The sequence below is a fragment of the Condylostylus longicornis genome, unplaced genomic scaffold (genome assembly GCF_029603195.1).
Source record: "Condylostylus longicornis isolate FDR11 unplaced genomic scaffold, ASM2960319v2 ptg000001l, whole genome shotgun sequence".
NCBI classification, from domain to species: Eukaryota; Metazoa; Arthropoda; class Insecta; order Diptera; family Dolichopodidae; genus Condylostylus; species Condylostylus longicornis.
Window position 1 is genome coordinate 7810189 of NW_026577970.1, and position 27447 is coordinate 7837635.

The following is a 27447-nucleotide window of genomic DNA, read 5'->3' on the forward strand; positions in this document are numbered from 1 at the left end:
TTAAAACGAGAATAGCGACATCCAACAACAAAAATAAGCAACAAAATGAAAAAAACACATTCGACCAAAAATATTTATTGTTATTGTCAGATTTTATATTTTTGTATTTTTGTTTTGTATTTTTTATCATTAATGTTGTCATTTCAAATATTCATCAATGCAAATTGGTAAAAACAAAAGTATAATCATAATGAAATTTAAGTGATTTGCTGTCACTTTTGTCATTACTGTTATTTGTACAGAATACACGTATAAACATATGAAAATGTAGTTGTTTTTTTTTGTGTGTGCTAGACCATTTTTTTTTTCAAAATCTGACTGTATTGAATATAATGACAAAGGTACGCACTATGATCGTATCAAAGTTCGTGCCAGAATTTTAAATATTGGAGTAAAATTGCTTTCGGAGTAAAATAACTATTATTATTTTCGATGTTTTTGAAAAAGGTAACGCAATATTTAAATTTGACAGATTTTTATAAATGCTTCATTTAGAACTGTTCGACATTGACTAGAAATATGAAATGGACTGCAATAAATACAATCGGGTTGTACAAATTATTTTAAATTTCTACCTTTATTAATCTAGTGCAGTAGATTACTAGTTTGAATAAATTATAATAACGTTAAACACTTAACAACATTATTCTCTTTGAAAACATTTTATTCTAAATCGAAAATATCAGCTTAAAAGCCAACTTTGCATTTTCCCTAAAATTTTTTGAGTTTATGAAACGATTTGTGTTTCAAACACATCAAATGGTCCTCTCAATATTTTCAGATCTGCTCAAATGATGGCTTAATATTTAGGAACCCGATACTCTTCAGTGCACTACTCTAACATATAAAGAAATAATTTTAATTTGACGCCACTTGAAAACATTAAAATAAAAGTCGAACACATTCTTGTTTTAACTTCACACTAAGAAATAAATTAACAAATAAAGCCAATCTTGTTATGTCATCCAACATTGACTTATTAAACGAGTTGTCAATGACGTCACAAATTATTGGCACGTATTAGTAAAAATTATTTGACAATTCAGTCGATAATGTACTGTTCACGTCAACTTTTTAATTTTTTTTGTTTTAAATTTTCCTTTGTTAAAATTTTTATTAATTTTTATGTTAAAAACAAATACAAACTTTAAATTCGTACGAATGTGTGTATAAGGTACGCATAACTGTTTCGATTTTGCAAAAAAAGAAAAAAAAATTACAACTTATTTTGATTAGTTTAACCTTCTAATCTTTATAATTATAAAATTTTCATTTAAATAAATAGATAAATAAATTTAATTAACTTATACCCAGTATAATAAAAATAAATTAATTTAAATTCAATATTTTTTTGTTGTTGTTGTTTTTTAATTTCTTTAGTAGCCATATTATTTACTATTGTCTGGCTATTAAAATTAATATAATAAAAATTGTGGCAGGAATCTTAATGAATACTTAAAAATCAATTATAAAAATAGACCGTTATTTGATATACAGATTTTTTGAGTTTTAGAATGAAATTTTATATTTTATAACTTTGGAAAATATTGTGATCAAATTCAATAATATGCGGAAAACACTTTTTAAAGTCACTCAATTAAGGCTCAATATTTAAAATAAGGTAAGTAATAAAGTGGCGCTCTATCTTTGAACAAGGTAAAAACTTTTTTATACAATTATATCTCCGGATTGTAGATTTTTGAAGCGAGATATAGGCAAAGGAATTCCTCCCCCTAATCACCGCAACCACACATGACTTATTGTAGCCATATCATTCATCTCGCTTCCAAGAGAATGAAGAGATATCCTTCAAGGAGTTAGACGTGAGCTCCAAACATTGAGAAAGCCGTGCCCAAATTTTCTGTACCTCTTGATAGGCAGAGCAGACCAGCCACACAGAATGTGTATGACCATCTCCTCGTCATACTGGCAGAATATACACAATTTGCCCAGTTTGTGCAAGTGATATTTCACCGGACAATATTCAGTGAACAAGCCAGTAACAGCACGAATTCGATTTCGTTACATCTCCTGCAACTGTGTGAAGAACTTCCTTGAGCGAGATGGAAGGAAAAGTTTCGCATGATGACATCCCTCAGTAACCTCCCAGTGATGATTCGAGTGGCCTTCAAGCAGAGGCCACAGAGGCCTTGTCAACTCTGTGATACCCGTACGAATTTGTTATCCTATGTGCGAATAACTAATGTGCCATAACTAACTATGGGGCAGACTATGACTTTAAATTGCCGTATTACCATATTAATTTATGCATAATTTCAGTACTATGTGTTTTTCAAAATACTGGTTGTGCCAAACTACTATTGAAGTTGTATGGCAGCTACCAGAAAGAGCCAAGAAATTTTAGCGAATTTTATCAAGCATATCGGCCCTACTAATATATTCACTTGTGTGAAATCTCAATATCACAGCTTTTATAGTTTCTGAGATATAGCCAAATAACTTTTGAAGTTGTATGGCAGGTACCAGAAGGAGCCAAGTAATTTGAACGACTTTTATGAGACACATTGGCCCTATTAATATATTCGTTTGTGTGAAATTTCAATACCATAGCTTTAATAGTTTCTGAAATATAGTCAAATAATTTTTGAAGTTGTATGGCAGGTACCAAAAGGAGCCAAGTAATTTCGACGACTTTTATGAGACACATTGGCCCTATTAATATATTCGTTTGTGTGAAATTTCAATACCATAGCTTTAATAGTTTCTGAAATATAGTCAAATAACTTTTGAAGTTGTATGGCAGGTACCAGAAGGAGCCAAGTAATTTTAACGACTTTTATGAAACACATTGGCCCTACTAATGTATTCGTTTGTGTGAAATTTCAATACCACAACTTTTATAGTTTCTGAGATATAGCCAAATAAATTTTGAAGTTGTATGGCAGCTACCCAAACCGGTACCCCGATCACGTCCAATTTAAATAGGGTTCTGGCACTTACTACAATAAATCATTTGTGAAAATTTGGTGAACTTAGCTCAATTAGTTTTTGAGTTATCGTTCGGACGGACGGACGGACGGACAGACAAAGCTAAATCAACTCAGAATTTGACGCTGATCAAAAACATACACTTGAGTTTATATCTAACACCGTTATTTCTTAGCGTTACAAACGGTAAGGCAAATTTAGTATACCCTTCGAACATACGTTCGTACGGGTATAATGACTGGAGCTTTCATCAAGCATATTGCAAAACGCAAGAGAACAAAGTTATCGTTATTACGTCAATGTAAAATAATTTGTTTGCTGAGCAATTTATAACAAATTATTGATTTATAGAGGTATTGAGCTCCCGGATATTTAAAAGAAATTCAGTTCAAAAGTTCAACTTAGCAGTTCCTGATATATTCAGAAAATTTATAATTGTTGTAAATCCAAGTTCTAATTGAGACATCCTTTACATATTTTTAAACAAAAATCCTTGCAACTCAATTTACTTGCAACCCAATATGTAAATTAATTGTTAATTTTATATTTTCTTTATTTTTATTACAAACATTATGCGTAAACACTTTAATGTTACAAAAAAAAAGAAAAAACTTTTTCAAAAAAAAAATATTTTTTATCTTAAAAAACAATTTAACTGTGAATCATGCAACACTTTACAAAATGGTAACAAAAACAAAAAAGTCCTTGAAATTGCATTCGGAAATGCACAAACATTTCTTTCTCCAACAATAAACGTAAAAAGAAAAACCAAAAAATAAACAAAACCAACAACAAAAGAAAAAATAATAACAGTATAAAAATTTCATGGGGCACCCAAAAACCAATTTTCCTTCCATTAAACTTTTGTTGCCGTAAAACAGGGAATAAAAAAAAAACAAAAAGTGCTACCTATTTTTACCACTTGCAATTGCCACATTCAAACCAAATAAGAAAGAGAGAAAGAAAAAATAATAAAAAAACCGTTGAAATTTCCAGTTGGTTGGTTGGGTAGAAAATGTGAGAAAAAAAAACAAAACAACAAATGAGACAAAATCAGGCAAACTTTTATTTTTTATTTTTTTTTTAATAGAAGCGACAATTTCATTGCTATTGCAAAAGTGAAAATAAAAAAAACTAAAAGAAAAGTTTCCACTTTGAAATTAAATTTTCATAACAATAAATGAACTTAAAGAGAACATCAGAACAACAAAACAAAAAAAAAAATTAAGAGAAAAACAAAATTGTCTAAAATGAAAATTACTGGAAAAAGAGAGAGGAAAAACGAGTTGCATTTAAAGGATTCTAAAGTGAGAAAATTAGTTAAAGGAAATTCATGAAAATTAAAGTTAAAATTTTCATTGAACCAACCTCACAACCTGTGAAAATTGAAACAGAAAATGTTATTAACATTTTACGCAAAACCATATGTGAGGCAGAAGGCGGGAAATCCGAAAAAATTTTGTTTAGATTTTCTAACCAAAGTGTAAGATTAATAATATTAATAAAAATTTTGTATTCACCTTCAAGTTTATAAATTATAGTGAGCTTCAATAAATTCAATTACCCAGCTTGATACTGCGTCAAACACACTGGTCAACTATACGTTTCAATTTCGATTCCATTTCGAGACCCTGACTATTTGTCAACGAACAACGTTCGAAAGACTTTTATTAAAGGAAATTTTTTTTTGTTAAATTGAAAGTAATTAAAATTAAGCCCTCAATAATATAATGCTTTATTGAATAAAAGGAGGCTATCTAACTAATCGATAATGACTAGGTTTTTACGTCGATTTTCTTAAGCAAACTGAAAAAAACTAGTTTCAATTGCATTCAAGAGGAAAGTGCTAAAGAAACTAAAGTTTCAGCATCAAATTTTTGGATGTTTTAGCTTGTGATGTAAAAATTGAAATAAAACGAATAAGGCAAAGAATAAATCTCCTTAAAGTATTTAAAATTTCAAGGCGGAAAACCTTAAATGAAAATTTGTTAAAAAATTTTAATATCAATTGGAAACAATTGAGTTCAAAAACAGTTTTCAGAAAGAGTTCAGACAGAGATTTTTTAAAAGACAAAGTTATTCTTGTACAATTTGCAAATAAAAATGTACAATAGCACTTTTGCACTTTCATTTGCGGCCACACACAAAATGTTTTAATTAAATAATTAAATATAAAAGCAAACTTATTTGGAGCCATTGATGACTTTACATTAAAAATTCAATTACTACATGTAATGTTATGTTGTGTTATGTTATGGGGCGAATCTAATCAGCACTTCGACCATACAGATCTTTTATTTATCATCGTACCAGATCATTAAAACTCAAGACTCAGGCTCCCGATATATTTTAACAGATCCGCCATGTATAACGATTCATAAGAATCCAAGTTCATGGCCCTGAGAAATCTATATTTAGAGAGATCTAAACTAAGTGTAATACTCGACAACTGCTGTGAACAAAGAAATCGCAAGCAGAATTGAACACAACTATAACACTTAATATAACCGGTTTTATTTGACTAATAAATTCATGCCCACATTTACTGAGTCTAGCTTAACCGAATCTTAATTACTAAATTATTAATTTTACGAGTTTTTATTCGAAACTAAAATTAAAAATAACTTCGCAGGATTTCAATTAAATTTTCTTAAAGTCGTTTATATTAAATCGGAAATTTGCAAATCAAAATATACAAAAAATTTTGAGAAGGCTACAAAAGAATTCTTTTACTCTCATTCTGTTAGAACAATTTTTATAATAATCTCCAAAATTTAGTACCGCACGTATAAAATAAAGAAGAGAAATACAAAAATAACAATAAAAAAACTTATTGAATTCAAAATTCCAATTTTTCTAGTTTTTACACTCAATCAATCTTTAAGCAGTCCTGAAATCATTTTTATAGCAATAAGTACGTGTGTATAACAACTTGTGTTAGTTTATTCTATAAAAAGCGCTAGTAATAATGACAAAATATTTTGTTCTACTTTCATTTCACTATTACGGTATTTATATACATACATACATGCATAATTTATATGCCAATGAAGATGACGAAGACGAAGACGACATAAGGACATAAAATTTGAATCCTTTCTAACAAAAAAAAAAAAAATTTTTTTTTTGGCATTGTTATTTTTAAAAATTTTTAACCAAAAAGGAATTAATTTTCAGCTGAGTATAACGAAATTGAAGAAAATAAAAAAAAAAATTAAAAAAAAATTTCAATCGAAATTTGAAAGAAAGAGAGAGAAAAATTTTTATTATTTCCTCTTTTTCTTCAAGAAGCAAAAAAAATAATAATAAGTAAAATAGACGAAAAAAAAAAAAAACAGCAAAAATTTCGTCTTTTTAAAATTTCTTCAGAAAAATTAATGAAAAAAAAAAATTTAATTTCATGTAGAAAAAAGGATATTTCAAAAATATAACTGTAAATATATTCAATGTAAATATATTCTTGCATACAGGCATAACAGTCAATGACAGAGCGTACCGTAAATAACATTCCTAACATTCTGATGTACTGAGCAAACTGCAACGATTGAGAAAGTCAAGTCGGGAATACTTTTCTTTCTAACCAAAGCATTTTTTGTGGGAAATAACAAAAGGTTTATGCCCGTACTTTCAATATTCCCAACACGATTTTAATAAAATGAATAAAGTAACTTTAATTTTGCAACTTCATTACATCTTTGCATAATGAGCCTTAACAATTGGCTCAGAAGCACAGTAATTGGCAATAATAACTAAAATTTTTGTTTAAAAGTTTCTTTATTTTTAAAATTTCTCCCAAGCAAATATTTTATTATTGCTGTTGTACTTGCTAAAACTAGTTGGAATTTCTTGACTTGTGGTGGTAGCTACCTTTATAAAAATCATTTCGTCGTATATTTTGGAAACTATTAAAATTACAATGCTGAAATTTTGCACCAACGAATAAAAAACCAGTAGAACGTAGAGAACAATGTGGCAATTAACACACAGGACTTAAAATCATTCATACGAGTACGCTTATCAAAGAATTGACACGGTCAACTTTATCTTTTCATGTTGTGCATTTAAATTTATTGGTTACGGTGCCCTTTATTGAGGTTAAACGGGTCTTGGTGTTATTTATTCGAATTGCATTTAGAATAGTCTGAACGCCATTAACTTTTACATCTTTTATGCCACAGCCACACTCTCTTTCTTACATTAAATAATTTTAAATGAGAGGATTTTTACCGAAGGTAGAAAAAGAGAGTGAATTCTCAATTTTAATTAAACCTTAAATTTAACAGAGTTAAATTTAACAGAGTTCTAATAACAAAAAAAAATCTGCTCTTCACGATTCCATTGATTAGTTAGTGTGTGTCGTCATTATTCGTTAATGCCGTCATGCATTCGTTATTATTTTTTTCTGTATTTTTCGTCCGTCTTCGGAGGAATTTCGAATTCTCCTTCGGAAGAATTCGTTATTAATTTTATTCTGTTTTTTTCCTCCGTAAAACTAAACTCATTGCTGTAGTCTCTCATTAATAAAAATCAATAATTATTTACGATATGAGACACCCTATAAAATTATATATATATATCAATATTATTTTGAGTTCTACATAGATCTGTAATAAGGTAAGAAAATTACGTAATAAAATTTTATAAAAAGAATCTAAGAAATGAAAATAAAAAAAAAAAAATATTTTATTTTTTTGATATTTTGAAATTAGAAAAATTGCGCAGATGCTGCAGATGTTTACTTTTGCTTAAGGATATAACAATACCTAGGATTTAAGGATATTTTAGTTATTGTTTATATTATAATCTTTATTTTCGATTTTTAGATTTTTCATCTCTTTTCTTTCTTACAAAAAATTCATCTTTTGGCTTGCGTTTGGAAAAATATTTCTATCTCTTTCATGATTTTAATAATTTAGAGAGGAAAATAGAAAAAAAAACAAAATTGAAACAGAACAAAATTTTAAATGATTAAAGGTAAAATATTTTTTATTAAGTCATCATTATTTCTCTGGCACAATTTCCTTTTAAAATAGGCGCAAGGATTATATAAAATGTGGTAAACAGAAAAATGTATGGGTATGTGTGTTTTTAAATATCCTTTTTTAATCTTTTTTGAAAAAAGATTACAGTTATATATTATATGTATAATTAGAATTGTATATGGAAAATATTTAAGGGAACCTAAAATTATTGAAATCTTCTATTGAATTCAGTAAAACTCAATATACTTATATTAGAAAATTAAAAACCAATCATAAAAATAGAGCCGTTTTTTCTAATGCGTTTTTTCTAATTCAGAATAGATCTCGAATAGAAGATATCCTAATGGATAGTGGCAATAAAAGAGTTGTCATTCTAAAAAGTATGTAGAAATCTGGGCATTAGCGCCAGAACAAAACCACTTCAAAGCCTTCAAGAAAAATATCAGCAAATATAGGTTTGTTAAATTTTAGAGCTTTTCTCCATGAACTGTAATGAAAATTAATAGTATGACCAGATCTAGTATATATGCAAAGTAAGCATTTGCATTTTAAGTCAAAAAACAGAGATGCCATTAAAAAATAAATTTGAAAAAATAAAGATTTTTTTCAATTTTTCCCATTACGTATTTTACATGATAACGTGTACCTAAATATAAGCATTGCAAAACAAAGAACTAAAACTTTAGTTCCAGGTTTCTATTAATTATTATTCCATACTGCTCGTTGTTTGGAAAGCATCGCTTTTTTCGAAACCGTGTAGGGTACCGAATTAGTCAGTACCGTTACGTTAAACATAGTCACATGAAACAGGCAGATTTTGTGGCTCATCCGACAATTTTTATTTGAATACCTTCTTGAAAATCAACAAACCAATACTTAAGAAAATTGTTGAAATTCTCAAAGTTTCACATAATTCAAATCAGAGTAAAAGATTTCAAAAAATTTTCTTAAAATTTCTTCTTGATTTTTTTCTGTTTTAGCAAGTAAATGTTTTTCAGTTTCGTCAAAATCAAATAATCCAAAGCTTTTTGAAACATGAGGGTCACAATAATTATTTCAGTAGCGATTTCACAATATTCGCTTAAATTTTCTCTAACTGTTCTTCTTTGAAATTTATAAGAGTTTGAAAATAATCAAGACTATGTCTTGCTGTTACAATTATAGGGTTTGGCAAGAATCAGGTGAGAATTCTCGAGAAAGTGACTGGGCCGAGAAAGTGAAGTTATTCTAGGAGAATACGAGAAACTCCTGGAGCTGTGGTCTGCTGGACCATTCAAGTTACTTAAATTTATCAGGAAGGTGAGTCTCGAGAGGGTATTGCAATGGCTTGCACTACACCTAGTTTGGAGGCACAATAGATTTTTTATGCTGGTCGCGGTACACTTTTACCCCTTCTTTGCAATCTACAATGTACAACGTGTTACTGTACTTTGTCAGCAACTTAATTATACGCAAAATATGAATATTTACACTGAATATTCTTACGATATTGTTTTCCCAATGAGCCCATATGGATAATTGCTATTTTCTATAAAAATTGAGCTTGCTTAATTTAAAATTTACCTGTTAGGAATAAAAAACAAAATTCATGTCACTCTACAATAATTAACTTATTTTCCGAACAACTATTAAGATCCTATTTGTACATTACTTTTTTCAGAATTTAAAAAAAAAAATCTTTAAATTAAGGTTTAAATAAATTTTTTTTTAAATTTCAAAATTTACAAAATGTGATCAAATAAGAAAAACATAAGTTAAAAATAAATTGCAGCAAAATAAGGCAAATTTCAATAATCAGAACGAAAAAAAAAAAATCTTATTTTATTACGAATTGCCATACTTGATTGTTGTGCGCGATTTTATATAAGACGATACAAGATAAGCGATTGTAATGTGACCCACCAATAAAAGTACAAAATGTAATAGTTAGTTTAACATACACAACAACACAAATTATTATCGTATAGATGTATGTAGTTAAAAATCAAAAAAAAATCTGAACTACTCAATCTTTTCAATGTTTTTTCATGATTTTTATTTTATTGTTATGTTATTGGGTTTTATTTTTCAAGTAAAAGTTTCAAAATGCACAAATAAAATGCACTGTAAGAAAAGCTTTGAAAAATTTTACAAATAATTTCAATTCGTTTTAGGTAAGTATACACGCTTTATATGTAATATGATTTCAAAATTAAAGTCACAAGTAAGATGAAATCTTGATTTTATTCAAAACAAAAAAACTTATACGTTACTAAATTTTTAATACCACTTTGTAACACAGGTCTATACAACCTTTTATTGAACAGGTCTATACGACCTTTATACTTAAATTTTTCTCAATTTCGGGCAGTTCATTTTATTAAGAAATGTTACTCGTTGAGTAAGGAGAGAGCACTGTTTGAAATACTTATTAAAATTTATTGTCAACTCTGTGATATCCGTACGAGTTTGATATCCTATGTGCGAATAAATATGCCGCAACTGACTATGGGACAGACTATGAATTTAAGTTGCCGTATCACTATATTAATTTATGCAAAATTTCAGTACTATGTTTTTCAAAATACTGTGTGTGCCAAACTACTATTGAAGTTGTATGACAGGTACCAGAAGGAGCCAAATAATTTCAACGACTTTTCTCAGGCACATGTGCAATACTAATATATTCGTTTGGGAGAAATTTCAATAAGTACCACAGCTTTTATAGTTTCTGAGATATAGCCAAATAAATTTTGAAGTTGTAGGGCAGCCACCCGAACCGGTACCACGATCATGTTCAATTTAAATAGGGTTCTGGCACTTACTACAATAAATCATTTGACGCTAATCAAATACATACACTTGAGTCTATATCTCAGAGCATTATTTCTTAGCGTTACAAACGGTTCGTACGGATATAAAAAATTGATTTAAATATTAGAGCTTACTTATTAAGTTTGTCATAAAATGACACCTTTCCATCATACTTGTATACTTATGTCGAAATTTGCACTGTTAAATGACCATACATACCGAAAATAGTTATGCTCTTACCCTGAAATTTTCGTATGCAGTAACTCCAGTTTACAAAAGCCTAATTGACAAAGGTCTGAAGACACTTGTTGTATATTTTTTGCAGACGCTCGATTATAATCATAAAAAGATTCGGGGATGTCGGCGATTTGTTTTCTGTACGAGCAAATTCGCAATGTTCACTAATTTATCAGCATCACAGATACCAGTATGAGGTTAAATTAGAAAATATAAATCTGAAATCTCGAACTAAACTTAGTATTAAGCACTTGAACTAATCAAACTTAATTTCGAAATGCGAAAAATGATTAGTTCATTATTATTTCAATAGTTTGAATCAAAATAACAAAAGGTTTTCGATCCCTACCAAACTCCATATTTATACATATAAAACTTTTGTGCATAAGTTTACAAAACAATTTTAAAAATTTTAATCTTGCATGTTGCTTATATGGTAATAACAACTTCCAGCTGCTCATTGATGCAAAGTAACGCGAAATATAAGAAAAAATAAAATCAAATAACAAAACAAAAGAAAAATTTTTAAGTTGGATTTTAAATAGCTTTTTGGTATGCTCTAAGCATAAATAATATAGTAAAAACTTGATAATTGCTAGGTATAGAGTGCCAGTGCTAGTGCTATTATAATGCAAGATGCCGATTGGTTTTGTTATTGTTGTCTTTGGTTTTGTTTTGTGTGATCTCACTCACTTTAAAATTTTAACAATTTTTTCTTTTTTCATTTTTGTTGCTTTATCGTTCGTTGTTGTTGCTTCAAAAAAGAGAATAGAATTCACAACAAAAATAAATCAATATGAACATAAAGTAACAGAAAGAATAACAATAATAATAATAAAAAAAAAATAGTGGACAACCAAGTTATTTAATGTCATGTACGTAGTCAAACTAGTTAAAATTTTCATATAATCGATAGGTTTTCGTTTTTATCGCTTTTTCTGCCCGTTTACGATGTATCAATTCGAACAGTATACACAAAATATGAGAGAGCCGAAAATAGGCATTTTGTTTATAATATTGGTGAATTTTTGTTTTGTAATTGTATACTATCGTGAATAAGAATTGTGAGTAACCCAACCCTATTGAATTAGAAAAAAATTGCCTACAATGCAAATTGATGTAGTGACTATAAATCAGTTTCTATTTTAGAAGAATTTTGACATAAATGAATAGAAGGGGTTAGCACAATTTTTGTGGTTGCAAAAGAAAACTGTATAAGTCTCGAGTCTCGTACTTCTTAATTTTATTTTAAATTCGATTTTTCAATAAATTTATTCAATATTTATTGAAATATTTTAAGTAGAACAATAGAACTCTTCCATTTCGACCTGCATGTCTTATATAATTTCTGTTTGTAACAAAAAAAATCTGATGTGGTCAGCACATAACCGACCGCATTGTGTGTTGTCTAGTTAAATGAAAGTGTTACAGAATATTATAAAAATGTCTGTTAAATACTTCTTTCCAATTTTTAGAACATTAGTAAGCTTATAATTAACATACCTAGAAAAATGTAAATTTGGCTCTTAGTAAAGTTTCACTTTGTGCCACCCGAATTCCCTGAAATGCTCGCCAATTAGTTTCGGTAACAACCAGAACTCAAATATCAAATTTCAAGAAATTCCATCAATTCGTTCCGTAGATATGGTGAAAAATGTAAAATCGGCCCGCAAACCAGTTTTCGAGCCCTGATCTGTCCAAAAAATTTATATGTTCATTGTTTTAATACAAGGAATTCATATATTAAATTTCAATGAAATCGGTTGATTATTTCTCTTTATATTCGCAAAAGTGTATGTTTGGCCCGTAGTAAACGTCTAGTTGCCGATGCCTGATTTCTTCCAAAACATAGGAATTTTCGCGGACAGTCGAGCTGAGCATATATATAAAATTTCAAGTAAATCGGTTGAATATTTTCTTCAAAATGTTCAAAAATGTAAAACAGGCCCGCTAAAAAGTGCAGTTCCCGAGGCGTGATATATACCAAAAGTTGATCAATCCGTGCCATGGTGGAAATAAACTTTTTATTTCATAACATATAAAATTTCATCAAAATCGGTTCAGCAGAACTTGAGATACACGCGTGCACACACAGACCGACAGGTTGCTAAAAATAGTTTATTTACACTTCCCTACTATGGAGAAGTACGTTCCCACCGAAAACTCGATATGCAAAATTTGTTGCCATCACATAACCTACCTATTTTTTACACAATACGGTCGGTAAAAATTGTGTTATTTTTGAGACCATTGCGAATTTTGAATATGGTACGCATATTTTATCGGATCGCGCCGGATAAAGTCATTTCTAAAATGTGATCTTCAATCCTTATTAAGTTATTTTATCATGACTAATTATATATGTATGTTGAATAATTGCTGGAAACTAATTTTATTAAAGGCCATCAAATGCTTATTTTGAAGTTATTATATCTCAAAGTTTACCGGATCAACTTAATATTTTCCTATTTGTAAAATTTTTAAATTTCTTTCTCGTAAATTTACTTTAAATCTTTTAGTTTTTCAATTCAATAATTGAATTGGAAAAATTTGCATAGATTTACTATTGGTTTTTTTAAACTACATTTCTAGTTTTTACAAATACGTTTACGTATTTGTCCATTCTCATTTCAATTGTAACTATTATTGTCATTTGAAGTCAAGTTATTTTTCTTAAATTTGTAAAATTCAAAATGAACAACCAATCACATTGTTAAAATACACACAAGTTAAGTGAAAATGAAAAATAATTCAAAGACTAATGACGCAAAATGCGTGTGTTCGTAAATGCGACAGTGAAAATTTGCTAGAAATTGTCATTAATTTTGAATAATAAAATATTATGGATATAGATAACTTTTTTGAATTTAATAACAATTTTAATTAATTAATTAAATAATTTTTATATGTAAAACGATGAAATGCAATGTATGCAGTTCTAGGAAGTAAATGAGCCTATAGGATATTCCATGGATCGGCAGCCTGTAGCCCTTTAGAACTTATTGTGCGGCCTGCTAAGCAAGCAAAAATTAATAAACTTATAGAGCGTGGAAGTGACGAAATGTAGTTGGAAACAAAAATGCGCTCTAACGAAACCTATATAGTGCGAAACCTATTTTACTGTGCGAAAGTTTGATCTTCACTCTTCACCAGAAAATGTAACATTCTTTCCATAAAATATCTATAATTGTATTCAAAGAATTTAGTTTGCGTCGCCACGAAATGCAAGAATGAGTTCAAGCTATACATAATATATGCATTTGAATATGCGGCCCGTGTAAAAAATTTCATTTTGAAAATATCACGCAGTCCGAAAAACGTTACTGGCTCCATGTATATACTGAAATTGTATAAACTGGATGTAAGAATGTAAAGAAATTTTAACTATAAAGAATATCGTAACGCAATCCCATTATTTTAATGGTAACCAATGTTGGGATTCATAAATATATTTTCCTCGGAAAACAAGATAAATTCTGTCCTGAAATCCTCCAATGCTTTCATTAAATGCATTTGCTTTTTGAAGTTCTAAAACTTTCGTTTTAGAACTTTCGTTTAGAACTGTTTATTCTAAAAATTTCGTTTAAACAACCTGTTCCTTTCAAAGATTTTAATTTTCTTCATAGACTTTTTGAATTCAAATGTACCAGGAGTGAGCTATTTTCAGTCAAATAAAATTTATAATAAAACAAATGTTACTTTCATCTTCTATATAGAAAAAAAATTACGTAGTTTTCTATTTACGCATAGGTTAGCTCAAGGCAGCTCTTCGAATGGTATATTAACACCAAGTAGGCTCATTGTACAATTCCGGATCTTCTTACAATATTATTCGCAGTCGAATCAAACAAAAATTTTTTCAAAATTTTGTTAAGATCCTTACAACATATAGTTGGATTCGCTGATTCTGTTAATAGAAATAGCAAATCCAATGACTCTTCTGAGGAACAAATCACTTTTCACACACGACCTTATACTTTTGATATAATATTATATAAAATATATTTTATGAAATAGTTAAAAAATTTTTCCCATTAAAAAATTTATTATTTAAAAATTTATTATTTTTATTTGTTAAATTATTTCATTAAACTCCCGTAAACCATTTTAAATATCTTTGTTAAATAATAAATACAAAACTTATCTGACACATCATCGCATACACATTCTAATTCACACATATTCATACGAACATACGTACATAATTTATACGAGATTAAAATTGATATTTTAAAATTTTTCTATTTTATTTATACGAAAAAGTTTAAGTTATGTAAGCAATTAAACAAACAGAACAAAAACAACAATATTTACAAAAATTCATAGGTATAATGAAAATAAAACAAAAAATTTCAACATAATTAAAAATTTAATTAAAACACTATTAAATTTATAATATGAAAAAGTTTTTAAAGTTAAAATTGAAAAAATTGAAAATGAAATCAAGATGAAAAAATTTTCTTCTCACTGATTCCAATGTAAAATAGAAAAAAAATAAATTATGGTGGCAACTCTTAGCTTGACTTTTACTACAAATTGTGAGCGAATAGAATTAATATGGGAGAAATTTTTCGGAAAATGACTTTTAATAAGTTACGTCTGTCATAATTAAAACATTTGATACAAGCTTTGAAAAATATTTGTTTAGTTCTGGTTTGAATGTGTACATTTAAAGACATTGGGCCAATTGAAATTTATTTGCGTTGAAAACTAATATAACATAAATTTCCCGCTACTCATTCTTGTGCATTTTTATATTATGACTTAATTAATAAAACTATATTAAGAGATTTGAAAAGCTAATTGCAAAAAAAAAATTTTTCGTCAAAGTGTCATTAACAATTTTAATCTAAATATCAAATATCTCATAAATCTTCATTCAAAATTAATGTGATATGTTTCTCTTAGAAGTTATTGGTAGAAGTGAAGATTCATTTCGTTTCTTAAACATTCCAAGAATTAGTATTGTTTCTTTAGCATTATAAACTTATTTGAATCAGAATTGAATACCAAGACTACAAATATTTCCAATTTTCTTTCATAATAATATGGATACAAAACTAATTATATAGTTTTGTGTCCAAAATGCAAGAAACGAACGAACAAATATAAGAAAATAATAGAACTTTCATTTTCGATTTAGATCATAATATAATATGAGAATGAGGGCTCAGAATTATATATGATGAACATGATTTAGTTTACATATTTGATTCACCTACAACTAATATCTAGTTGAAATTCGTTTGCAAGTAACTCTGCAAATAACTAGCAATTTTTGAATACCACTCATTACAAATGGAAAATCAAATGTAATATACTCTTTAACTTTAATGTTAACGCACGTTACTAAAAGTTTTGACACTAGTTCTGATAAAAAATAAGGAAAAAAAAAATAAATTACTTTATTAAACATTTAAACTTTTTCTACAATTAAGTATTTTTCATATTTCTCCCTTAGTCCCATTCCCATTTCCACTCCCACTTCACTCTCATGCTTCTATTATTTCCTCCAACCAAAAACTGTTCTTATCATACTCTCATTTCGTCACTTGTTCTTTGAATTTTTTCTAATTTTCCCTTAAGCAAAGATCAAAATTTTATAACAATAATAACAAATAGCTATGTAGTGAAAAAATAATGAAAATTATAATAATAAGAAAAAATAAAAGAAAATAATTTTTAATTCTATAGAATATTATGAGAATTTCCCACAATATAATAACGCTTTTCATTCCTATTTAAGACGGGATCTCCCCATTTCCTCTCGCTCTCTCTTAAACTAACTATCAATTCATATTTATATTTAACATCAAGTTCGTCCTTAATCCGCCTTATATTTTTCTAAATTTTTTTTTCATTCTCTTCTATTCTTTCTCTAGTTTTTCATTTTACTATTTTTCAACGTTTCATTTTACTATTTTTATACTACAAACACATACTTATAGTTAAATATGTATGCAAATCATATATATATTTGTTTGTGAAAATTCATCACCCTATTATATATGTGTGTATGCTCTATATGAAAATTACATATTATCCTTTCAACGTGTTATTTTTGGTATTATTTTAACCTCCCAGAAGGATAAAAGATTTATGATTTTCTGTAAGCTGATGAGCTTCTGATCTTCAAGTTTTTTTCTAGATTTTTGTTCTTCTTTGTGCTTCATTATTGCTTGTCTTGTTCTCAATCTTTTTTTTTTTTTTTGTTTTTTTTTGTAGTTATTTTCCTATAAGAAACGAAAGGAAAATATCATTTTCCGAAAAAATCAAGAAAAAGAATGAAATTGGAAATGAAAATATTAAGAAATTTCTTTTTTTTTCTTTATTCATTTTGAACAATTGCAAATAAAAATTTTAATGTGCGGGTGTGAGTAAAACTTAGGAAAAGAAAATGTACGAGATTTTTAAGCTAAACTAATTAATAAGGAAAGAGTACATTTTAAAGTAGCTACTTGCATACTTGAGCTGACAAAAGTTTTGAAACAAAAAAATAATTTTGCACATCTGTAGGCGTTACATTCTGAAAAATTTAATTTTTGCATATTTTTAGGGATGAGAAGTTCTAAATGAGAGTGAAATTAAACCTTAAGTTCTCACCGATTCATGCAATTTCTCATCAATATTTGATGAGTTTATAGAATTATTTATATTTACCGACAAAAATTACCTCTTGCGCTTAGAATTTTACAAGTACTAATTTTCAATTAAACTATTGAGAAACGATTACACCTTATAACGAAATGTAATGAGAGAGAGCAAAACAAGAAATTTTAACTGAAAACGAGTAGAGTATGGTATTCCATTTAAGCAATCAATATTTTTAGAAAGTTTAATATTTAAAATGATGTTAAAGGAAATTCTAAATCAAAACAAATATCGCACCTAAAATTAGGCAGATACTTCTGAAATTTGAAGACTGTATTATAGAATTTTTGCTACTGCATATATAATGTAATACTTAAGACGAATATAAGCGACTAAAGCAATGAATTTTATTTGAACTATTACTTTAATTAAAAATTTTTTAAATTAAATGAGCAATTTTTTAATTTAACAAAAAAATTTTCAATTATACAAAAATACCAACTGATTTACAGAGATAAGAAGAAATTAGAGCATCCGCCTACAGAACGGTAGGTAACTGGCACTTCTACTCCAGTTCGAGAATAAAAAAATTTTGAATTTTTTACCTTGAGTCATTCGCTTGTTTACGTCATCCATCTGTTTTGTAGTTGTATGAAGGAATTTGGAATCATTCTTGAAACGCCTCTTTGCATTTAATATTTAAAAATACGAGTGATAAATGAGTCACATGAAATTTTTACATTGTCAAATTGTTTAATATAATTTTTACGTACTCGTCGATAACCGATTACTAATTAAATAGTTGAGATCAATAAATTAAAAAATATTCTACGTTTACCAATTCTAGTTGTGCCTAGAAATTATGCATAAATTCTCTATATACAAATGATCTACATGTACCTATACTATATTTTTAATAATATAAACGAATCATTTCAACAAATGAATAATAATAATAATGGTACATGAATAAGAGCTTGAAAAAAAGTAAAAAGAAAATAAGAATATTTTATAGAATTTAATCATCTTGTGGGATTTTCTTCTTGAATTCCATTCGTATGCAGAAGCTGAAGGGCGGGAGAAGAGTAAGAGAGAAGAATGAGAGAAAAATAAAAAATGAAATGTAAAAAAAAATATTTTTTTTTTGTATTCATTGATACTAGCTATAACTTAGACACTAAAAATATATATATACATGTATATTTAGTGTCAGTATTTTGTATTTCTCTCTTGAAACTCAATAAATCTCTTAAAGCATTTGTTGCTTTTCTTCAACTGTGAAAAAACAGTAAAGAAAAAAAATAACAAAAAAAAAAACAAATGAAATCTTTTAACATTTTCCTTTTTTTTTTTTTATTTTTTTTTTTTTGATTTTTAAATCCTTGAATATGTTGTTGGCATGAATGTATAAAAAAGTATGTACTTTTTTTTTTGTATAGAAAAATATATTTATATATTCATAAAATGAATATTATTAAAGGATAATACTATAACAAAAGAGTTAAACAGATTTCAAGGATACGGCGTCGTGTTACCATATACGTTCATTTTGATATTAAAAGTATGAAAAACATACACACTTATATACAAACATACATAAGTACATACATTGGAAAAATAATTTTTGTTTGTATTTTTCTATTCTTAGAAAAGAAAAATAAAGGAAAAACAGTTCTTAAAGTTCTCTATGTAATGATAAATGTTGAATGAAGACGAGCATATAAAATTATATATTATGTATGTATATATATACACTTGCATAACAAATAAAATGAACACATTCATGCAAAGGCACATATATCACACACTATATTAGTGGGTATCAGGGAATATTCGGCTATAAGTATAAGCAAGCTTGTTTTTCAGAACAAACTGAAATTAACAATAATTTCGAAACCCAGTGAAATATCTAGTTCCAGTAACGAAAGTAAAGAATTACTGAAAGACGTATTCTGTAAAAAGGTATAGAACAGTGGAGGGATTCAATTTTAATAAAAAAAATTTTGAATTTCTACAGCCATTCTAAGGCATGGAATGTGCCTTTCTTATATCATTTTTTTTTATATTATAATATTAAAGCAATTGGAAGCGATCTCTACGACGTATGGGGCATCAAAAATCCCGCGGGTTTTGTTTGTAATTCAAAGAATTTTTGAATACAGAAAATCCTGAAAACAAAGAAGAAGTGCTATTGCCCAACAAATCAAAAAAAGAAAATGCTTATATAAAGACTTTTATTATTGAAGGCGAAGCCTAACTTTTAAAGTTTCACTCCTACGTATTTTAATCAAAATTTTCCGAAAGTTCAAAAATTATATAAAATTTAATCATCATCATCAGTTTAATTTTCAAAAAAAAGAAAACTCCTAAACTCGTGAGCTAACTTTAAGATTTGGATTAACCTTTCGAAATAAGTTGCAAGAGAATATTTTTAATTGGTTTAATTAACTGATTTTCGATATTACAAATTAAATAAGAAATGTTACATTTTAAAAGTTTCATGTATTTAATTTTCATTATTTGTTATTTTTAATTAAACTTTTAAAGCTTTGCAGTTTAAGAGCTCAAATGCCGAATATGTGTGGAAATTAGACAAATTCTGATGTATTACATAAGCTAAATTATATGAAATCCGGATTTGATTCAAAATTAGTCAATTTGTGCTTGTTACCACAGACACTATCAGAGTATTGTGCTTGCTACCTACATATATAAAGCATTGTGATACATAGGTTCCTTTCGAAGATTTGGAATAAGAGAGAGGACATGTGAATAGTACAAAAAAAAAAAACGTTCGAAAAAAAATTAATTTTTTTTTTTTTGAAGATTCCTTAAATATATGAACGAAATCTTATATAGTAATTTTTTTTTTTCTCACAATAATATTCCCACCTTTCTATATCAAAACTTGTATGAACATACCTATATATATTATATGAGTGTACATTGACAATAAGAGATAACAAAACATTAAAGTAAGTATAAAACACAAAACAGGAGGATTTATTAACGTGATACTTGAATACACCGTGGATTTAATTCACAAGCGTACATAAATATACGTACATACTCGTATAACATATACAATTGTAAGTGTATAAAAAAAATTTTTTTATCATTTATACATTATATTTTATGAATAAAAATTTGAAGAGATCTTCGAATATGTATGAATGTCTCATAATATCAATGTAATATGAGATCTTCCATTTCGAGAAGAAATAAGAAGGAAGAGAAAGCAAAACGCGATTTGTAATCTTAAGACAAGTTGATTTAAATCTCTAATGAGTTATAAAATATAATAATATAAAAGTTGTATTAAAATTCATTGAATTTGACATGAAAATATTAGAGAGAATAAGTAACACAATATAAAAAAAATATTAACTGTTGTGATTGTGACACGAAATTATACGACAGTATACGAATATGATTGACTCATAATATGTAATATATTTTACACCAATTAGATTTTAATGTGCACAATAATAATAATTAAAATCTGGAATTAAGATTATCTTCATCTTTACTCGCAATTAATCATATGCGCCATTTATTGAAGCTTTAATTCATTAATTAAATACATAACTAAAACGTCATTTAAATGACATTAAGTGTTGTGTCAATAATTTACTAACGTCTGTATGGCGCGTCATTCTATTGGTTAAAGATTTTTTATATAAATATTTGATTATATTCACTTATATGCTGTTGCTTGGTGCGACTCACTTAATGATTGATTCAGATTCCATTTTGAGATCTCACTTCTATCCTCACCTCTCAAATGATGCGACTACAAAATATAATTAATTGTTTGATTATATTTCAGCTTAAGTGAGCGTGCAGACAGGCAAAAATGTACTAAATAAATTTCAGTCTAACAATTCGCACGGAAATAGAAAATACTTGGCTATAGTAGTTTTAGTCTGAACATTTAACCGTCTGTTCTTCTAAGCTACACTCACAAAAATTATGTATTTATGTAAAATTATGTATTTTTGTGAAAGTAGTAATTAATGCTTTCTTATTTACTATATAATATCGATACGTCTAAAAGTTTTACAGTAAAAACTTTAATTACTTAATTTCAGACTAAAATAAATTAAGGTCTTACAAAATATTTATTTCCTAAATAAAACAATTACTAAAAGTTTATACAAAATAAATAAAACAATTAAAAAATAAAGTTCAAGTTTTTATTTTGAAATTAGAAAACGCTTGAGAACTTTTGCTTCAATCAGTGTATAAAAAGCATGAGTTCACTAATAAAGTGCCAGACTTTGTAGGTTAAAAGTTTAACAAATCACGACATTATTAAATCATTTTATTTGATTAGCTAAGAATAATATTAATTTGCTAAAAATAAATTTGAGAAAGGTGAAATGTTAACGTGGATGAAATTTCATTCAAAAATTTTTTTGCTAATTAAATTTGTGAAGACGATAAGAGAATGAAATTTAGTCGTTTTTGTACTTACATTTAGTCAATTACATATTTGTATAAATTTTTATAAATAATTGGTTGGAGCAAAATGATGAAACTTACCTGAAAAGAAAAATTAAAAATTAATTAATAAATTTCAAAATTAAATTTTAAATATTTTTTTAAATTATTCAGCAAAAAGTATAAAAATTTTTCCATATAGCTAGAGGAACGAGCCAAAGAAAAAAAAATTGCTTCTTGGACTCAACTAGAATCAGTAGTTTATAGCTCTCAAGGCGAGCGCTTCAACAACTGTATGGAGAAACTATTAGTTAATGGTTCACAATACTGTTTTACTGCAGTAGTCGTCTTGATTGCATGTATTCTTTATATGCAATCTAAATAAATGCCAATTGCTTGAATAAAATGCTATTGAAATCAATTGCATGCAATTACAACAAAATTACTGTTTTTTTGTTTTTGAGATTTTACTTTTTGATATTACTTTAGATCAGCTTCAACCCGAATCAAGAGTTTGGTTTAATCTTATATTATGGAAAAACTGGCGCCCGAGCAACGCTTCCAAATTAGTGAATTTAAACTCGAAATAAAATTTTATAAAAGAGTGCCAATGAACCCTGATTGCGAAATAAAAATAATAAAATGTTGAATATTTACAGCAAAATTATAAAAAATTGAAATAAATAAGAGAGAAGATACGACAATTAAATAGGGATTACGACACAATTGAATTTTACGAACATTAACAACATTTTTCTTTGATTCAAATATAAAATTGTCTAAAATAAGTGTCTGATATTTCTTAATTTTATATTTCAATGTGAAGAGTCTTCCTCTCATAAAAGTTACTGATGAAAAGTAGTAAAAAGTTTTATAATACAAATAGAAATAAAATTAGTTTACTTAATAAAGAGAGTGTTAAAGAAATTGAGTAATAAATTAACGCATCAACATTATCGCGTGAACGCCCCCAGCAAACATTTTTTTTCTTGCTGTCGCTTATTTTTCCTCAATTTGCACTTTTTCTCTTATATTATTATTATATAATTTATTTACATATGTGCATAAACGGACATATACATGAGATATAATGTATTTGTCTTCATATTTACTCGCATCTAACATAACTGGTTCAATAACTCTGAACTTCGACTATAACTCCTTTCAGTTTTACTTTTTTTGGTTACAATACCCAAAATATAATGGAGTGAAATTTATATATTTTGCGTTATATAATCATGTGTGCAACTAACTTAACCACATAATGTATATATGTATATAGCTAGAGTAAACACAATCATATAAAACAGTGTTTCTCAACAGTAGGACAAAAAGAGTGCCACCGCAAAAAATTTTTAGCACATATTTAATTCATTTAATAAATTTGCTTTTTAACAATGCATGCGCATATTTTGTAGATGCTAAGCTAAAAAATATTTAAAAGTCTCTCTATTTACAAAATGTTAATGGAAACGATCTCTTATTTTTAAATTTAAAACATGAACAAGTTAATTGGGTTGCAAAAAGAGCTGCAAATTTTACGGACTAACAGATCCTTATTGCATTTTTAATTATAAACTTTTGCATTTCGTATCTTTGCGATATTCAATTTAAAAAAAATTCCTAAAAAAGTCAATTTTTTCTTTGCTTTCATTGTAAGTTTATTTAAATTAAACATCATTTCAACTTTAAATTTAATCCACAAATTCGATAAAAATTAATGGGAGCCTACAGAAATATAATACACATTTCAATTACTTCTAAACGTATCCGAGACAATTAAAAGTCCAGGGCTCGTAAAATTTTAATATGATTTATTAAATCGGATCTTTGTGATACTAGAAAGATAATAATAAGCCAAAGAAACGAAGAAGATTTCAATGCTTGACTTGAAAAAGTGCTGAGAGTATGTCTATCAAATATTCAATCCGATATTAAATACATAATGAAAAATCGGCAAAGTCAAATTTCTCACCATCAATAGCTTAATATGAAATTAATGATATAAATTAAGTTTTGTATGCCGAAAGCTCATAAAATTTGAGAACCATTGACATAAAACAACCGCTTACAAATATGACATATTGTGTATAGAATTACAATATGTGTGTTATATGCACACAAATGTATGTGCAATTGGTAAAAATTGGTAAATAAAAAAAAAAAAATTTTTTTAATCAATAAAATTAATAAATTTTAATAACAATGCTGAAATAAAGCAACCAAAAACTCAAACCATAATAGCGCGATATACAGATAAGTAGAAAGGGATAGAAAGAAAACCAAAATTAGTAAATTTATTAACCGAATACAGTGATTTTATGCAATCTGATTTATAAATAAAATTTCCCTTTTTTGTAAAATTATTGAAATTTATAAAACCATTGTATGAGCAAGCTTAAGCGTCGCTTTGAATTTACTTCGTTCATACTAATTCATCGTCGACTAATATGGGACTATTATATAATAAATAAATAAAAAATAATAAATTTTAGCAATTTTTGTTTATAATATGTTTAGTGCATTACAATTTTTAAATTTCATTTAAAATTAACTTATACATGTTATATAATAAAACTATGCGTCCGGTTAAGAGTTACTAACGTCAATTGCGTACTACCAAGAGATCATTATTATAATTGCCATTAATATTACAAATGTCATATCTCCGTTCGTTGTAGATTTAGATAAAACATTTACTCATAATTCAGCTAATGAATTATAATTGCTGAATTGTGTAGCAATACATAATAATCACAATTTTAAAGTCATGATACCTTATTGTGATCAGGTAAAGAATTTTATTTAATAAATTCACATAATTTTTATACATTTACGTACATTATACGTACATACTATACAATTTTATTTTAAATTTTTGTTTTTTGTAACTTTAAATCATGTATGTATACATACTTATAAATTTTTCATTTCATTTCATGAAACCATTTTCTCTTACATCTATGATAAATTGTTGAGATACAAATTTTTCTTAGTTTTCATCGTATCACGCAAAAACATCACAATTTATCTATCTTTTCACCTATCTTACCTATCTATTTTGTGAAAACATTTTGTAACATAAATTTACAATCGAACATACTTATATAATATACACATGTATATATATATTCTATAATACAAAGAATGGTATAATATAGAAGTTTACATACACATATTCATACGTGATTATGTCAAATTCATGTATGTATATAGAAATTCGCATTTTTTTATATTCAGAGAAAAATTTTTTCAAACAAAATCAACATGAAAAATGAATGAAAATTTCGTTTTGGTTTTCACATGCGAAAACTATTTGGAGGATGTAAGAAGGTATTAAAAAATATACGTATGAATGTATGTAATTATACAGACAATAAAATTGATGATAAAGGAAGAAGTGGGACCAGAAAATAGGAAATATGTCTTTTTTAGTTCAAATTTGTTTTAATATGTTTGGGTTACAAACTACACTGAAAAAAAAAGAACACAAAACAAAATGAATGAAAAATGAAAACAAGATTTATTTATATTGTCAATTCAGGCGCAGACTGAATATTTTTATTGGTGGTGGGTACACAACCAAAAGCAAAAAAAAAATAAAAAACTTCATAATGAAAATATCAAATAAAAAATTTAAATATGTTGTACAGCAAAATGAATTTTTTTCTACGGAAAATTGAAATATGAAAAAGTTTTATAATAAAAGTTTCATTTCGATTTCAAAAAAAAAAAAAAAAAGAAGTAAAAACTTTTTTACAGGTTTTATTTTTTTTTTTAATTATAAACGCGTTTTCAACTCTTCTGAAAACTTAATTTATTCAATATGAATTTGTTAATATTTTTTGACTGTAGAAAAATTTGGTCATTATACAATTATTTTTAAAAGTAAATTTTTAAATTTTTATGCAAATTACGTAATTGCTGTCTAAATAACAATATCAAAGACTTAAAGATTCCACTAAAAGTTGTATTTTAAATAAAAAAAATTTGTTGACTTCAAAAATTGCAGTAATGAGGTAGTTATACACAATTCAGCTTATGAGTTTAAATTGCTGAATTGTATAGAAATTCATTATTACTGATATTTTGAAGTCAAGTGTATTGTAAGTTCTTTTTTTTTATACATATAAACAGTTGGTCTTAAATCGGAATCACAACAGTGCTGTATAAACACAATTCAGCATTTACAATTCATAAGCTGAATATTTAGCTTTAATGCAATTGATAAAGTATTTTATCAATCGGTTGCATCAAATTTTTATATTAAAAAAAATTTAATTCCAAGCAGTGTTGCCACTCATAACAATATTAATTGGCCAAATTTTCAGAAAAAAAAGTGCTAAATTTAAGGAAAATTGGCCGAAATTGATAATATGTGTAATTTTATAAAAGTAAAGCGCTTATTTGTAGTCTATTTTCCCATTAAATTCGATTTTTTTTTTATTTCAAATTTAGCTTTTGATTAGGTTCCAGCTCCGTTGTATAAAATCTGGAAAATTTTCAGGATATATATTAAATTTGACGTGAAAAATATAATATGGATGCAAATTTCAAAAGTAACGACAACATAATGTTGACGTAAAAACTTCTGCAATATTTTTAAGTAATACTTATAATCTAACATACAAATGGCCTGTATAGTAATATTAAATTCCCTATACTAAGAGCTTCAAACACATTCTTTTAATTTAATTTTGAGATCTAGTCAAATTTATGTATTTAACTTTTATAATGAAAAACTTTTGAAAAAGAGAAAAAGTGAAGTTTTCCTTAAGATTTAGAAAATAAGTCATATGGGCCATGGGGGCAACATTATTTTAAGCAAAAATTGGCCAAAGTGGCAGCACTGATCCTTAGCAAATTTTCAGTTCAATACTTTTTCAGGCTCACTTGAAGCAAGAACTATATTTCGGATAATATTTCGGATTCCATTTAGGACATTTTTTCATTAGAATTTTTATGAAAATTTATGTTGTACCTCTTTGGAAACCAAAACTAAAAACTCTGACAAAATTTTACCACAAAATGAAGTTATGCAAGTATTCATCTAAGGCGCAGATATTTGTTAAAATTTGTGTTAAATTTAGGAATATTTTTCAAAGCAATCGCATGATGTTGGCTCGTAAATTAAATACAATACAATTTCAGTAGGGCAAATATTATGTTCTTGTGTATGTCCAGAACTAAAATAAAAGTATACTTAATTTCATTTTCCAAAGAAAAAAATAATATGCAAAAAATTAAAGAAATTAAATAATCCTTAACTTTATTCTTTGAAATACAAAATATTTTTGAAAAAAAAATTATTCAAAGGGAATAAAAATGCCATATAAAAAATAAAAATCTACATAGAAAAGCAATAACAATCAAGTAACCAGAATAAAAATAACAAGGACAAAACGAGTATACATGTATAAAAAGGATATTGATGTGAATAAACAGTTCATTA